The sequence below is a fragment of the Epinephelus lanceolatus genome, chromosome 14, assembly GCF_041903045.1.
Source record: "Epinephelus lanceolatus isolate andai-2023 chromosome 14, ASM4190304v1, whole genome shotgun sequence".
Taxonomy (NCBI): Eukaryota; Metazoa; Chordata; class Actinopteri; order Perciformes; family Serranidae; genus Epinephelus; species Epinephelus lanceolatus.
In genome coordinates, this window is record NC_135747.1 from 35,661,230 (window position 1) to 35,679,519 (window position 18,290).

An 18,290-nucleotide genomic window follows, 5' to 3' on the forward strand; every position below is an offset into this window, starting at 1 on the left:
TAAGACACACTTAAAAACGAAGCATAAACAGGGTCAGAATTGTGATAAACAGCAGCAAAATAACAAGTCAGTTTTCATGCCTTTTGTCTCTGCCACCAAGAATCATGACTTGAAGCTGAAGACATCCTGTATTTTCCTGCCCCTTCTCTCCACAGATCCTTGTCAGTCTTGCTCCCTCATCCTCTCAGTTCTCTCCCTGTATCTCTTTCATTACCTTGCACTTTACCTGTTATTCCCCTCTCACTCTCTGTCTCTGTCTGTCTGCTCTGTGATATAGAGCTTAGCTGTCGTGTTGTCCAGGGACTGATATGACTGCACTGCCGGTCTGTTTGATCTCACCAGGGAGCATTTGATTCCCCTCTCATTTTTTGTCAAACACTGAACCCGTCAAACAAATTCAGGGCATCGCACTCTCTCTCTCTGTGACTGACTGCCACTGCGCTGCTGCCCAGCAGGAACCCAGAGAGACACACTGGGGATAAAAGGAAAGACTGGGATTTGCTAGCGTTGCCATCACTGCAAATTATCAAAATTTTTTAGAGATGCAACACACAAATGTGAGACAGTGCAAAGTTGTGAGGAGGTGAATGTGCCCTGATTTTCTCTGGGGAAAGCAAAACAAATCAAAGAGATGTGGAGTAATTATAAAATCATCACTGTGTGCTAACAGCAGTTTGAGGCTCTCCACTCTGGATCTGGAAAACTAAACATAAACATGAATAAGACTTTCCTCATTCACTAGTTTTCAACATAAAGATGGTCAAAACAGAAAGAGGGTGACTGTTACAAGGGTACAAGAGCCCGTTTCCTTGGGACGAGGGAAGTTGGACTCTACGTTTGCAGCAGTGATGCTTAATCTAGTCAAGGTTGAAGGACAATATTTCCCTGGTGTATAATTTTTAATGTGCTGGCCATATAGACTGAATCACAATGTGTATTTACAGTAACTTCTGGATAGAAAGTCCTTGGGTTACATACATAAAATCAAATGGCACTGAGCAATCCCTGCCTCGCCTAGTGAGTGTTTTACACAAGAATTCATATCTCAGTATTTACAGACTGACTCGCGATACACAATATGTATCTCGGTATTTTCACTTGCAGGTCAAAGCCACATTTGAGATGTCACAAGCACCTTTATAAAAACAGACTGATATAAAATATGCAGCTGCACAGCAGTTACACCTCCAAAACACTAGCTGGCGGCAGGGTTTCTGTGAAGTGCTGTAAAGTTTAGTGGATTCACAACACACATTCAGCTCCATTACAATTCACGAGGTTCACTGACTGTCTCATACTTAACACATTTTCCAAACAAATACAACATGCTAACGTTATTAGCACAAGCCTATGGCATTTTACATTGTATAAATTAGCCTAGCAGCTAGCGGAGATTTCCTGTGCTCATATGAAGCCAGGATAAATCACACACAAGACTTAAAATGCTATTTTTGTGGAGGCTTTATTGTCTTCACAATTTATTGTTTCTTATCTGTGAAATTAAAGTAAATAAAAGCTTTGTTTCCACTGAGGGAAATGGTTTCAGCTTACAGAGATAGACAGGAGGTCTGCGTCGATGTGACCGGTAGTTAAATTTCTAGGGAGGTGCACCTCAGGCTAAGACAACATGCAGTGTCCAGCCGTTCTGCTCCCACAAATGAGTTTCTCTGTCTTTGTTGTAATAGTTCTCAACTGACCTATCATACATCTCAAGATAGACAGTATCCGAAGGAGCGTCAGTGATGACACGAGCACCTTTCTGAACAGTTCAGAGGTTCAGAGTGGCCGCACAAAAAAGTCAGAGCGCTGTGAGGCTTTTCTGGACGCTCTCTCCTTATTGGGAACAACTGAATAAAGCCGCCATGTGGACACTCAGCCTTAACTGCCTGCAACTGCGTTTCCTTATGCAACCCTGTGTTGTGCAGTGGCAATAAATGAACCTTAAATGAAGAGAAACAAGGACCTCTGAATTGCTCTTTAACACTTGCAGCTTGTTAGGACAGTTTTATTGAGTGTAATGAGAGTTTTCTGGCTGTGCTTACGGTCCGGGTGCAAGTGTGAAGAACAGTTATAACAATGAACAAATCTGTAGTGACACATTAGTTAAAAGGGTGAATTGACACTATGAAAATAATTTGTGCAAAGTCTTTGTATGAGACAGTTATTTTAAAATTGGAAACCTTAATGTTTTGACACTCGCCTGTAACGGAGCAGCACATATTGAGGCCACCCCAGTTGTTTCTAGCAACAGCCGTCTAGCTTCCCCTGGGAGTCCTTTCCCCTGCTGCAGATATTGCTGTGATGACATGCTCAGTAACTGGCTGCTCTGTGCCAGCAGGCAGGCACACACACACACACACACACACACACACACACACACCCCGAGAGACCGAGGGAAAAGATGGTGTTGCAAACAGCAGAGAAATTTTAATTTCATCACAGCTTTATGAATTCCACTCTGCGAACAAATGGCCTACCGTGCCTGTACAAACCAAAGGGGAAATTACAAGTTATCTATCTCACTTAGATTTTAATAATTATGATTCAACCACATTGCAAAACTCACAGGGGGAGAGGAGTTGGAAGGACAACGAGGTTAAAAGACAGTCCAAATGAGATTAAGTCAGAGAGGTGTGGAGAAGAGACAGGAATGGATGTAGAGAGGGAGGAGGACAGAAAAAGAGTGAGGGATTTTTGTAACGGAGATGACAAGCAGAAAGATGTGGGGAAATGGACCATGTACGGAATATAAAAAAAGAGGGGATAGCGAATCAAGTTAATGAAGGAAAGAAGAGAACAATGTGGGGTGGGAAATGAAGGAAATGATATCTCCGTGTGAATTAATGGTGAACACGTGCAGATGTACAGTAGTTCATATAGGAAGTTCTACTTTTCATTGGGTCAAGAACTGCTGGAGTTCATCCCCCAGAGAACCTAATAATACTTAATACTTAACACTAATGTTAAACTTGGCTTCAGCTGTACATCACGTTGACCCTTCTTAATATCAAATTTCAGGAATAATAGTCCTTTAAGGAAGGACTACAATTTGCATTTGAGAGCTATATTCACAGTATATTTGGCAGAGTATTGTGAATGTAAGAGGATATTAAAATCAAGGGAACAGTTCAATGCAAGCATCAGCGCATTGACAATAAGTACTTTCTAAGTCCCGCCCCTTTTTTCTATGATTTTTTGCGGAATTAAACACGTGGCTGGGTGACTGTCAAAGTTTTCACGGATATATTACTCTGTATATAGTCACATTTTAAGTTAGCCGATGTTAGCAAAATGCCAGCTAACTAGCTAGGCAACATAGAGCTACATCAAGAGAGGTTGGGTTAGCATTCAAGGCTAATGTTCCTTTGTTTATATTATACATTCATTCATTCAGTCTGTAACTGCTTATCTTGTCAGAGGATAGAGCCTATCCCAGCTGACATTGGGTGAGAGGCAGGGTTCACCCTGGACAGGTCGCCAGACTATCACGGGGCTGACACATAGAGACAGACAACCATTCACACTCACATTCACACCTACGGACAATTTAGTGTCACCAGTTAACCTGCATGTCTTTGGACTGTGGGAGGAAGCTGGAGTACCTGGAAGAAACCCACACTGGCATGGGTCTGACTTGTTGTGAGTCGACAATGCTAACCACTGCTTTGTTTATATTAGAAACTGTTCAATAAACACGCAGTTAAGTGAAACAGGCATCACCATGTTTTTTGTGTCAGGCTTGTCTGGCTTAGCATCAGCAACTAAAGGGTGGGATGTAGGATTGGTCAGTTCACATGAAGGGCCAACATACGAGAGCAACCAGGTTCTTGCACAGGAGGAACAAGTTGATATAAAGTTTTGTTTAAAGATGACATTCAGGCATGACGTCCTGTAATGTCAGCTTTCATCATCTAATATATGTTTTAGGGTTTTGCTAGCAAAACAAAATTATCCCACTTTTCCATCTTGCTAAAAGTGTAAACAGCCTCAAATGGTAAACAACCACCTAACTTAATGTTGAACATAAGTAAATTATCATTAATATTCAACCATCTTTGTTTGCTAACATCTTAAGATAGCTAGCGTTAATTGGTGTCTGACCTTGGAGAAAATTAAGAAGTTTTTGTTGCTGTTTAAGCTGTGAGTGAGGTCTTCCACACTGTTTAATGCATTCTCAACATCCCTCTTCTCTTGTTTTTCGCATTGGAAAATTGAAAAAATAGTTTCCTGGGTCGAGACTTTCAAATTCGCCAACTCCAGCAACTTGACAAATTTGTGTGGCATTGTGACATGAATTAGCAGTTTCTGGGTTGAAATAAAAAAACAACCAATGAGCGCTGTAGAGGGAAAGTCCAACTTTTGTTATTGTTCTGATTGAGAAACGGCTGAAATGTCATAATGTGCGTTTAAAACATGTACAGAAAGTACTGATCAACTTTGAGATTTTTGTTTTTGTTTTGTCTATTCTGTTAACAGTGTCAGCTAAAACACTCAAATGTTTTAAAGTGTCTGCACAAAGAGTTTGACATGCTGCTGTTAGTCATGTTCAGACAATAGATAATAGTTTAAACCAAAATGAACCGTATGATTTCTTCAGTTTTTACTCAAGAGCAAGAATCAGCCTTTAAACTTAGACATGATGAGTTTGACTTGTAATTAAGCGATGTAATTATTGTCAACTGATGTGAAAACTTTCATCATGGTAACAGTTTTAGCCATATCGCCCAGCCCAGGTGTGGACTTAAAATGACATTACATTCAGGCGGATACTTTGGTATGTAGTGAAAAATAAAATGGAATCCCCTTCCTCAGGGGAATCGGTTGAGCTGACCCGATGTCAGTCTGAAGATGGAAACAGAATCTAATGAGTTGACATTTCTGTCTGATATCAGGCAAGAAAAATACGACAGCTCCCTCTAAACTTTGAAGATATCTGCTGTTGGACTTGCAGGTTACATATTCACACCGTATCTGTATTTCCCCCTTGTTCTTAAGACGCGACTGGCCCCTTGTGTCTAGTTATGGTTGCTAATGGAGGATCGGACAGTAGGCGTTTTAGGGAGTGGCTCAGCGAACTATTCTAGACGTCCTCTATTTTACTTTAGTGGATGTCCCACATTTTAATTTTACTTAATGTTTTCTTGCATGGAGAAATATTCAGCTTTGTTCTATTTTCAGCCGTCCTCAGGGGGAAAAGACGGTAACATTGAAGAGAGGAGAGTCTAGAGGACTAATGCAGCATAGGCACATCAGGTGGGACTTTCACCACAGAACGAGCCACATTTATTTTAGAGTGCTGAGGGCAGAATAACTCATCAGTCATATCCTTTTCAAGACTTCACAAGTGCACCATTCCCATTAATGCTAAATGCAAATTATCTGTCGCAGCTGACAGCAGTCAGTGTGATACGGTGAGATGGCAACAAACGCAGGGATCATGCGGCTAATTTGACGATGGTCTCCGTGGCAGCTCATCTTTGTGCCTGCTGCCTTTGATGCAGCCCCACTGGATGCTAAACAATATGAGCAAATGGATCAGCTGATGGCAAAGTGGCATGACAAAGTATGGAAATGACACACAGTAACCACACACACACGCTCACAGCGGGTGACTTAATCCTGTCTCTCCTGCTGGCCCTCGGGGCCCTTCTTACCAAGCAGGCGCGTTCAGCACATTTCACAGTCTACCCCTTAATCCTGTTAGGAGGCTCCATTACATGTCAACAGTGGCCCGCTGCTTACACCAGAGACTGTGGGTGTCTGCTTGTGTACAGTGTGTATGTGTGTGTGTGTGTGTGTGTGTGTACAGTGTTTAGTACTGTATGTAGTAACAGATTCTTCATAGCAGTGTAAAAAATGCTGATCTCATTAAGTCATTTAGTGCTTAGTATCAGTCTCTTCACACAGTGTGTTTGTTATGGAGACTTTCAGGTCAAGAGGGACCAAGTTAGTGATTAAAATAATTAATATTACCTGGACTTATTGAATTATGTGTTAGTATGTTAGTGTTAGTGTAGGAACAGGTACATTCTTTTGAGCAAAAGAACCCAACAAGGGTTTTATTTTCATAGACTTGGTAGACCAATATGTTAAAAGTGTCATCTAGCCGTGAGGTTGCAGAACTGATTTCAAAATGCCTGATGAAGATCTCTGTCATGATTTAAACGTACTGGCTATATTTAGCTCCAATTTAGTCTAGCTACACGTAACCCAAATCTAGCCAATTTAATTTTGAAATTGATTAAATGTAATTTTCGCTATTGCAGATGGCGTGTGGTATGATATTCAATCACGTATGGAGAGTCAACAGTAATTAAAATATGTTTATCTCCATTTTTTGGACATGGTCTCTACATAGCCGTATAATTGATGACGTCTACACTTTGGCTATGGTTAGACGTCTACCAAATTTTCACTGACAGCCCAAATTCAGCCGTGATTTAACCTAGACGTCAGGTCTTCATGTAGACAGCTATTAGATGTTTTTTTAAACCAAAAAATGCTTGCTGGGTTGCTTTAGAACTGAAACTCCGCCCACGTGCCAAGCATGTCGGGGAACTATGCTGGCCGATGCAAGAACTGTAGAAACAACATAGCAAACTTCGTAGAAGAGGGTCAGCTCCTTAATGTAGCTATAAATGGCTAATTCACAGGTAACGAACACACACCTACACACCTGACCTTTAACGGTTTTGTATGTGACATTCAGAGCATTAATTTAGCAGTAAACCACTGTTTGCTATTTAAAGATATAGTGGAGTAACTGCGTCTAGAGCTTTGATTCTCTTCCCAGGTTCACACTGGGTTGAATTGAGTCACGCTACCTCTGTGTGTTGTAATCCGGGCCTTTCTGTCCGAGACAGTCCGGCTGCGCTTGCATATTGGTGCACGTGAAGTGCAACACACACCGCCGCCATACACCGCGTGTCAAAACGCCCGCCTCCATTATATTCTATGAACCAACCCACACTGGTGCCGGCTGACACGCCGCGCCGCGCCACTCTGCTTCAGCCCACTGCTCTATTTCCAGCGCGGCTGGCGCTCATGGCGGCGCTGCGAGAAAAGCCTTTTATGTACGTCCCGGCCGCCGTAGTATCAACTCCGGTTGTTTCAAATTTTTAATAAGACGACTTTGATAAGAAACTCACCCGTGAAATCCAAGTTGTTGTTGCCTCAAAGGTTTTCCTCTTCTTCTTCCGTTACTAGTAGTTGGCAACCGTTGGCAACTACTGTAGGTACAGCCACCTAGCAGGCTGGGGTGGGAAATACACGTCGACGGTGCTGCTGCGCGCCGCTGCCAGTGTGTGTTGGGGGGCGGGACTTGACGGCCACAGCACCGCGCTGGCGGCGGTGTGTGTTGCACTTGAGTCTGTGTGAGTTTGTCCCACTGGCTAGTTCATTGCTGCCACTCTGCATTGTGCTTATTTGGTGGTTACTGCTGATATCAGAATGCGTAGCTTAGCGTTCACCCTCCAGTTTCCTTCCAGGTTAACACCGTTAGCTCTGTCAGCACTGTTGCCATTGTTAGCACTGTTTGTGGAGTTAGCACTGTTAGCTGCTAGCTGCCAGCTCAGCCCCATCCATGTGGTTTAGTGGTCGATACCAATACCAAAATTTCACGATTCTTGATACCTAATGCGATACCACTGTATGTTATTCTCTTGCAAATGCAAATATAGTGAGACGAAACCCCAAATGAGAGTGAATCTGGTGTTGGCTTTTAGGTTCACTTTACTGGCAAGCGTGTTTATAATCGCTAACCGACAGTCCTGCACTATATACCTCTGAATTATGAGCAGTAAAGTGAAGTTTTTGTCCTGTTTCTCCTTGACACATCTCCAAATCACTGCAGCAAAACATCCACATGGCCCACGTGCATCTCTCCAGTTGACTTCATATTTACTGTAGCAAGAAGACAAGATTAAGATATTGAGAGCTTTGAGGTGAAAATAAAATCCTTTGAGGGACGAGTCCAGACAGTTTGGTGTCTGGCGATTCCCCAAACTTGTTTCTATCATTCTCCCTCTGGGTCTGACAGCTTTACTGTTCAGCCTTTTAAAATGCATCACAGCACACTTCAGAATCGATCACTGAAGGATGGACTCTGTCAGCGAACACATACACACATGCCTAGAGATTTGGGAAATGAGACAAGCTGGGGCAATGAATTCGGCCCAGCACATTTTTTAAGAGCACACACAAACCTCACATGGCTGAAATATTATTATCAGCCAAATTTAACTTATCACAGATGTGACAGTAGGAGCGTATATGTTGTCCGATAGGAGTTAGTCTGGAGACAGTGTCGCCGTTACATCGTTTGTCCACCAGAGAGTGATGACAAGCTTATTTTTCATTACTTTAAGATGCTAATTTCAGGGATCTTTGTCACATATTGTTGCTGTTTGTGGACTGAATATCAGCCAACATGTCGTTATCAGATTACTATAATATAATTCCAGTATCCGTTGAGCCCTGATGCTTAAACACACATCTCTCTTCTTCCTTCCTTCCTCCATTCCTCCTCTGCCTGTTTCCACTTATCTCTCTTTTCTTTATTCACCATTAGCAGCATCCTATCTCCCTCTCTACTTCTCTCCCCATCCCACTTCTCTTTTCCTATTAATCTTTTCTGCACTCTCTCCCTCTTTCAGGATTAGTGGCGCCCGAGGCCGCTGGGTTGTTTGTTTCAATGGGCCGAATTCCCAGACAGCAGATTTAGAGCATGGCAGGGAAGGGTGAGGAGGTTAGAGGGGGACACAGGCTGGTTCTGTGGCCCCTCATGGTGGAGAATGACGTTAGCACAGCCGGGGTGAGAGGTTTGACTCCTACTGGGACCGGCCGTGCAAAAAACAAAATGCACGCAGCGGTTCTGTAAGGAGCTTTGGATGAAATCGTCTGCCAAATGACACATGAATGTTACGTTCCCAGGGACAGGGAGAGCTGTAATCCGCCACTCAAACACGTCCTAAACTCAGCCAATCATCCAGTTATTACACATGAGGATATCATTTGTAAGCTGCGAACAGCTGGGAGAGACTGAACTCGCTGTAGAGCAGAGAAAGCGCTGATAGATTTGAGAGTCTAGACAGAAACACAGAACAGTGTGTACAAGTGCAAAAAGGTGAATGTAGTAATTACACATATTTAGCCACATATTTACGCTCTGCTACAAACACCTGTAGCAAACCAATATTGAATAGGATATCAAGAATCGTTTCATTTCACTGGTATTGGTATTTGCTACCGTTTGGGCCTGATCTGACTCATCGGATGCAGGTCGGCCAGGTTATAATTTCTTGTTATTCCCATGGGCTTGAATCGGGTCAGGTTCAACTTACCTGTGACAGAACAGCGGAGCAATAGGTGCAATATATTGGAGAACTGAGGGAGAGAAAGTGAGAGCCTGCACAAAAGACAGACAGAAAACGGTGCACTAGACGCACCAAGGGGCATAACCTGCTCTGCCGAATGTGTCGTGCATGTGACAACAGACTATCAAAACAAGGAAGAAAAGAAGAAGTGGTGTCTGGGCTCAGCCTCAGAGATAGGGCAAGGAGCTTGGAGTAGAGCTACTGCTTCTTTGCATTGAAAGGGGTCAGTTGAGGTGGTTCGGGCATCTGATCAGGGTCCTCCACTGGTAGGAACACGCTGGAGAGATTACATTTCTCATCTGGCCTGGGAACTCCCCAGGATCCTCCAGGAGGAGCTGGAAAGCGTTGCTGGGGAGAGGGACGTCTCGGGTGCTTTGTTTGGCCTGCTGCCCCTGTGATCTGGCCGTGGATGAGTGGATGAAAAAGGATGGAGTGGGAGAAGTGGTGTGAGGAAACACACCAGCCCTCAGCTTTTATTTGGGCTAATTTTAGTTTGGCCTCGGGCCCAAATATGCTGCCGTGGGTCTGCCTTGGACAGAAACTGTGCGGGTTCATGTTAGGTTGGGCCTGATTTTGTTGGGCCTGATCAGAGCTGTAATTGTGATGTGCCTATCAACAGCTGAGATGCACATACATCTATGTGGCGTAGCTTACAGCATATTGTTCCATATCCCCTGAGTCTGTTCACAGCAGATGCTGAGCGCTGAGTTCAACTACACAAGTGAAAACAGTCAGAGCACCACTTGTCTCAAGTGTGATAATGCTCCATAGAAATATAAACAAGATAAGGAAAATGTTGAGGCACTAATTAAGTCGACTCTATCTTCCTCTCCTTCTCTCAGCAGGTTTATTTCCTTTAACAAACAACAATAAGACGCTTGTGTCTTTAGAAGGCCTGGTGGCTACAGCCTTGTCTTTCATCCCTGCCTGTGGATGAGAGCAGCGGAGGAAGATGATTATCATAAACTGCAGAGTTTTATCTGTGAGGGCGGCTGGCCGTCTCCTCTGATGGGTCGTTTGGATCCTGTCCCTGCTTGATGACATCAGCAGCAGGATTGCTAATAAAACGCAATGGAGTTTGTTAAGGGCCTCGGGGCGGCCAGAAGACAGGCCACGAATCAGTGGAGGGCGTTTATGATGACTGGGCAGATATGACTACACACACCATGACCCAACACACACACACACAAATACCCAAGGGATGCCTTCTTTATTTATCGACACAAACACTGTTAGTCTGAGGTGAAACCATGAGAGGCTGGACTCTCCTCTCTCATGTTTTTGTGTCTAAGTGACTCATAGGAACAACCGTTTTTGTCCAATATTGAGAGAGAGTGCTGCAGCAGGCAGACAAGTTGTAATGTAACCACTCGGGGCAGGTGTGCCCGTCAACTTAGGTCCAATAAAAGTGCTTGTTCATGTTGTTATTATGAGTGTCTGGCAACATTACATTTTTCCTTACTCAAAGCTTGTTCCTGTTTGTTTTGTGCTCAAGTCTCGGTAAAGGACTAAAATCTATCAAGAGGTGACTTGTTGCAGGAAGGAAACAGTGGAAATGTCAGTGAGAGTTGGAGAGACAGATGCCAGTTATAGTTTTTTGTGTTGGAGTACAGAGAGCGAATCCTACTGGATGAATGAAGGATTTGTCTTGGTTGGATATGTAGCTGATTTCAACAATGTGAAAAGTCAGCAAAATCCGAGACTTGGATCCAAAACAAACAGGGACGAACAAAAGGTATGGAAAAATGTTTCAGGGTTGTTTTCGTAATGTTGTCAGACACTCACAATAACAATCAGTGGGCAAAACAAGCACTTTTGATAAACCTTAACTGACTGTGAGTACCTGCAGAGCGGTTGCATTTCAGCCTTTTTCATTTCTGCCAGCTGCAGCACTCTTTCTCAGTATTGGACCAATTTAAAAAAAAGAACATGAGAAAATGGGGCCCAGATTGAAAAATACTGGAGTTCCCCTTTATGAATTACAGTCACTGCCCTGGTTGAATCTAAACTGAATATTAAAGTAGATGCCTTTGCCTTTTGCTTAAACAGGAATTACACTTAAATACGTGCACCTCCCCAGAAATGTAGCTATGCATCACGATGCAGACCTGTCTGTTTTTGTAAGCTGAAACCATTTTCCTCAGTAGAAACAAGCTTTTATTCATTTTTATTTCACAGATAAACAATAAATTGTGAAGACAATAAAGCCTCCACAAAAATAGCATTTTAAGTCTTGTGTGTGATTTTTAGCATGTTAAATTTGTTTGGAAAACGTGTTTAGTATAAGACAGTTGTTTTGTCGGTGAATCTTGTGAGCTGTAATGGAGCGTGTAAAGTTACCTTTTTTAAATGGTACCTGGTTTTATATGAGCAGAGGAAATCTCCGCTAGCCACTACGCTAATTTATATAATGTAAAATGCCATAGGCTTGTGCTAAAAACATTAGCATGTTGTATTTGTGGGGAAAATGTGTCCAGATAAAGACAAGTGTTTGAAGCCAACTGTCCCTATTAAGTCACGTTTATTGTGTATTTTGAATCAACTAAACTTTACAGCACACCTATTGTCTTTTTCATCCACTCTCATCCCCCTGGCTCATATGTTTTCTTTCCCACTCATGCTCATCATATTGTATCTCTGCATTGCTCCCTCTCTCCCTCCCCTCGTCTGTATCTTTATTTGTCCCGTGTTTAACTCCACAGTTTGACCTCCAGCTCCTCTGTAAGATGTCCCACTGGCTGCTTAAGCATTCTGCAAACACCACCATGTGTTATTGCTCCCTCTCACTTTGTGAGACAGCAGGAATTTTCCATAGATCTGGTCTCTCTATAAAACTGCTCAGCCCTGACAGATTGTGTTGATGAATCAGCCTCTGTCGGCCCTGTATTGAAGTGCTTTTCTCTGTGGCGCTGCTCTCCCTGGCTGCTGTCTGCAAGTTGTACAACTCCCTCTTTGTGCATTTATCCCACGACTGTCCTTCAGAAGTAAAATGTACGTTGCAAAAGTGGAACTTGAACATCTTGTCGGTGGTTTTTCTTTAGTTTTCTGACAACCTGGATCAGAATTTAAGGTAAGCATGCAGACAGTTTTGTAAAGTGGAAGGGCATCTTTGATTCACCTGTCTGCTGGTAGTCTGGTATTTAGACTTGGGTCAGCTTTTCTTGAACATCCTGCAGTAAAACTAAAAACAAGTACCATCATCCCTCAATAAGCTCACATACTGTATGATACGGGATGTCCCCAATTAACACTATGTTTACACTGGATGCTGAAGCACCCAAATATGTCAGCTTTATGCAGCCACTCGTCAGCAGTCGCCTGGCTGTCCACAGCAGAAACACATTTTTGTGCAGCTCATAAAGCTCTTTGGCTCCTCTGCTCTTTTCTAATCACACGTCGAGCTCTGTCTGTGTTTGCTCGTGTGTGTGTCCATGCTTCCTTCGCTCTGTTTAGATACCACTGACAATTATGGGGGAGCATGGAGTGCGTATTTTCCTATTTATCATAATCAGATCATTTATATCATATCTAGTACATCCTTTGTGTGTTTCTTGCTAGACTCACTCGCGGTGCACGGGAAAAAATTAGTATGTCCCAAGTATGTCAAATGCAGTATGCCAAAAATACCAGGATGTTCTACTACATCCAGCCGGACTTGGCAGTATCTAAGCCAGCATGCTTCACTGGCTATTCTGACCCACAATCCTCTGCACAGCAGACGATATGTCAAATTGACTGAGCTGCAAACAGACGACAGCTGATTGAAAGCTGATTGACGGCTGTCAGAAGTTGTAGTGACGGATGACAGCGCGTTAAGTAACTGATCACCAGTCAAAGAGTACTAATGTTGCAGTGGTTAGCATTGTCGCCTCACAGCAAGAGGGTTCCTGGTTTGAACAAGGGGTAGGGCAGCCCCTCTGTGCAGAGTTTGCATGTTCTCCCCATGTCAGCGTGGGTTTTCTCTGGGTACTCCGACAGTCAAAGACATGTAGGTTAAGCCTAGTTCACGTTACACAATATTCACCCTGATTTTGCGTCGCAGAGACAATCGTAATCTTTTGAGTGTTCATACCTGGCGATGTATGTTTCTGTCAGCGGGAGTCTCGCCAACTGCGTTACGACCTGTGTGCGCACACCATAAGATTTCTCCACCGAGCCCTCACCATCAGAGCTCCAGATAACATGGTGACGTCACCAAACTTGGAGACGACACATTGTAAAGGCATTGATATTCTTTATTATCCTGGGTCCAAACACAACGCACTCCCCGTGATCCTGTGGATGCCGCCATTGTTGTTGTTGCTTGCCAGCCGGCTTGTCAGTGTTGCCAGATCTAGGGAGAGAAACAAGCACCCAGGGCTATGGAAACAAGCCCAAAAGAAGCAATTGCTGTCCGACATACTATCATGCGTTTTTAAATAACTTATTAGACGGATATATATATAGAGTAAGGTGACGTTTAGAGAGCAAGCCCAAATAAGTAACTCCATAAGAAACAAGGCCAAAGTCGCAGCTAATAAGCGGACCTGGCAAGTGGCAACCCTGCGGCTTGTCCTCCTCACATTTCTTCCGTCCTCCTACGTACTGACGTGGGACGTATCCCGCCTCTCATTGGCTGATGCTCTTTGTCAGTCGTGTCACACTTCTCCAGTTTTCTATGTCAGATATCCAGTCCCAGTCTCAGAGGAGGGGGCGACTTGCTCGTAGGCTTGTTCACACATGAGGACTCGTCATGGCAGACTATCTGCCGACTCACCTCCGACCCAAGGTGGCTCTCAAGATCGCCAGAATCGCAGTGAAAATCGTGTAATGTGAACTAGGCTTTAATTGGTGGCTCTAAATTGTCCGTAGGTGTGAATATGAGTGTGAATGGTTGTCTGTCTCTATGTGTCAGCCCTGTGATTGTCTGGTGACCTGTCCAGGGTGTACCCTGCCTCTCACACAATTTCAGCCCCTAATCTTGAGTTTTTTTCTGGTTAAATAAAATGACCATATATTCCTGCAACTGTGATGATTCGACCATGAGATCGGCAGTCGAGTCAGGCCCCTTGAATCAAATAGTCAAAAACTCCATCCTGCTTTTTACCGTGGTTTTTTTTTTTTTTTTTTTTTTTTTTTCATTTAGGTAGAGAGTAACACCAGATTTTTGTATTTCTAAATCACAAGTGCAGCAGATGTTTCACATTATTCAACAAAAACACAGCTGAGATTGACACCCAGTTTTATTTTGAAATGTAACAATACTGAAGCGAAGAAGGTGAAGCATCAAGTGGTATGTCACTATAATGATTTGGTAAACACTCTTCTGAGTTATAATTATAATTTTTGTTGTCAGTTTGCTGTATTTATTTGTCAGCTCCATTTTTGTCTCTCGGCGCCACTTGGGGATTAAGATATTTTTTTCAGGGACCTGGCTCATGGGATACATATTTTCATCAGTGTGACTGCGGTGTGCTCGTCAGCTGTCAAAAACCAGAAAGCAGCTCTTACAGAACGCGTCCTGCTGTGAATGTCATGTTTACTTCTGAGGTTTGAAAGCCATGCTGTGAATAATTAGATTTTTAAAATAAGATTTCATGTTTTGTTTGGACATAAATGTGACACCTTTGTAAAAAAAATCCTATTTGTGTGGGTTTATTTCGCTCTGCAGGTGTCTCACATAAAAACTCAGCCTGAGTAACACAGATTGTACATTCAGGCAAAGAAATGGCAGCAAGATAGAAAATATATATATACAGTACAGGCCAAAAGTTTGGACACACCTTCTCATTCAATGCGTTTTCTTTATTTTCATGACTATTTACATCGTAGATTCTCACTGAAGGCATCAAAACTATGAATGAACACATGTGGAGTTATGTACTTAACAAAAAAAGGTGAAATAACTGAAAACATGTTTTATATTCTAGTTTCTTCAAAATAGCCACCCTTTGCTCTGATTACTGCTTTGCACACTCTTGGCATTCTCTCCATGAGCTTCAAGAGGTAGTCACCTGAAATGGTTTTCCAACAGTCTTGAAGGAGTTCCCAGAGGTGTTTAGCACTTGTTGGCCCCTTTGCCTTCACTCTGCGGTCCAGCTCACCCCAAACCATCTGGATTGGGTTCAGGTCCGGTGACTGTGGAGGCCAGGTCATCTGCCGCAGCACTCCATCACTCTCCTTCTTGGTCAAATAGCCCTTACACAGCCTGGAGGTGTGTTTGGGGTCATTGTCCTGTTGAAAAATAAATGATCGTCCAACTAAACGCAAACCGGATGGGATGGCATGTCGCTGCAGGATGCTGTGGTAGCCATGCTGGTTCAGTGTGCCTTCAATTTTGAATAAATCCCCAACAGTGTCACCAGCAAAACACCCCCACACCATCACACCTCCTCCTCCATGCTTCACAGTGGGAACCAGGCATGTGGAATCCATCCGTTCACCTTTTCTGCGTCTCACAAAGACACGGCGGTTGGAACCAAAGATCTCAAATTTGGACTCATCAGACCAAAGCACAGATTTCCACTGGTCTAATGTCCATTCCTTGTGTTTCTTGGCCCAAACAAATCTCTTCTGCTTGTTGCCTCTCCTTAGCAGTGGTTTCCTAGCAGCTATTTGACCATGAAGGCCTGATTCGCACAGTCTCCTCTTAACAGTTGTTCTAGAGATGGGTCTGCTGCTAGAAGTCTGTGTGGCATTCATCTGGTTTCTGATCTGAGCTGCTGTTAACTTGCGATTTCTGAGGCTGGTGACTCGGATGAACTTATCCTCAGAAGCAGAGGTGACTCTTGGTCTTCCTTTCCTGGGTCGGTCCTCATGTGTGCCAGTTTCGTTGTAGCGCTTGATGGTTTTTGCGACTCCACTTGGGGACACATTTAAAGTTTTTGCAATTTTCCGGACTGACTGACCTTCATTTCTTAAAGTAATGATGGCCACTCGTTTTTCTTTAGTTAGCTGATTGGTTCTTGCCATAATATGAATTTTAACAGTTGTCCAATAGGGCTGTCGGCTGTGTATTAACCTGACTTCTGCACAACACAACTGATGTTCCCAACCCCATTGATAAAGCAAGAAATTCCACTAATTAACCCTGATAAGGCACACCTGTGAAGTGGAAACCATTTCAGGTGACTACCTCTTGAAGCTCATGGAGAGAATGCCAAGAGTGTGCAAAGCAGTAATCAGAGCAAAGGGTGGCTATTTTGAAGAAACTAGAATATAAAACATGTTTTCAGTTATTTCACCTTTTTTTGTTAAGTACATAACTCCACATGTGTTCATTCATAGTTTTGATGCCTTCAGTGAGAATCTACAATGTAAATAGTCATGAAAATAAAGAAAACGCATTGAATGAGAAGGTGTGTCCAAACTTTTGGCCTGTACTGTATATGTCTGCTTTCTGTTTATGAAAATGGCAGTAAAAATTGCACTCAGTGGCCACTTTGTTAGGTACACGGCCAGCAACAATACTCAGGTAGGCTGTGGTGTTTAAACCATGCTCAGTTGGTACTAAGAAAATCTCCCCCACACCATTACACCACCAGCAGCAGCCTGAACCGTTGATACAAGGCAGGATGGATCCATGACGCCAAATTCTGACCCTACCATCTGAATGTAGCAGCAGAAATCCAGACTCATCAGACCAGGCAGCGTTTTTCCAATCTTCTATTGTCCAGTTTTGGTGAGCCTGTGTGAACTGTAGCCTCAGTTTCCTGTTGTTAGCTGACAGGAGTGACACCTGGTGTGGTCTTCTGCTGCTGTAGCCCATCTGCTTCAAGGCTGGACGTGTTGTTGGTTCAGAGATGGTCTTCTGCAGTCCTTGGTTGTAACCAGTGGTTATTTGACTTCCTGTTGCCTTTCTATCATCTTGAACCAGTCTGGCCATTCTCCTCTGACCTCTGGCATCAACAAGGCATTTTGGCTCACTGGATATTTTCTCTTTTTTGGACCATCCTCTGTAAACCATAGAGATGGCTGTGTGTGACAGTAGATCAGCAATTTCTGACAGATCAGCCCGTCTGGCACCAACAACCATGCCACGTTCAAAGTCACTTAAATCACCTTTCTTCCCCATTCTGATGGTCAGGTTGAACTTCAGCAGGTCGTCTTGATCATGTCTAAGAAAAGCGGTTACGGATAATTCAGTTTCAGACAACTTTATTAATCCCACTAGGGGCAGGTTGTTTGAACAGCTTGCCTTGCAAACATACTATAACATAACATACAGTATCATGTAGACACAAATAAATGAGTAATAGAATAAGGAGTTCAGTGGAATAAAGGAATCAATTAATAAAAGTCAGTCGACAGATTATCATAAAAGTAAGGAAAAACAAAAATTTACAGAGAATTTAAAGACAAATAGCAGAAGGGAATAAAAGATTCTGAAAACCGGTTGGTACAGGAAAATAGATGGATGTTAATTTGAAACTTAAATTCACTTGGGGAATTTAGCTGAAAGGAAACTCAATTGTCCCACTGGATGATTCATTGAGCTGCCACAAATCTGTACTGGCCTTTTATTTAACAAATAACCATTGCAAATTTTCATCTAGGACTCAGAAATTTGCATTAACTAACAATTATTTTCATTTTCGATTAATCGGTTGATTATTTTCTAGATTAATTGATCAGTTTTTGGTCCATAAAATGTCACTAAATGGTGAAAAATGTCTTTAAAATTTCCATAACCCAAAGATATTCAGTTTACTGTCATAGAGGAGTAAAGAAACTAGGGGCAAAAATCACATTTAAGAAGCCAGAATAAGAAAATAAAGACTTTTTTCTTACAGATTAATCTCTGATGAATTTATTTAGCGATTGATTTATTAGTTGACAACTGATTGATTCATCTTTGCAGCTCTTTTTGCATTGCTGCCGGTATGAATAGTTTTAATGTGAAATATTAGCAGGTAGATATTTTGCATTTTCCTGTTG

General features: G+C 42.8%; 1 protein-coding gene across 1 annotated transcript in view; it reads left to right on the forward strand.

Annotated features, from left to right (window-relative positions):
• man1a2 (mannosidase, alpha, class 1A, member 2) overlaps positions 1-18,290 on the forward strand; it is a 209,227-nt gene that overhangs the window by 140,557 nt on the left and 50,380 nt on the right. The window lies entirely within an intron of this gene.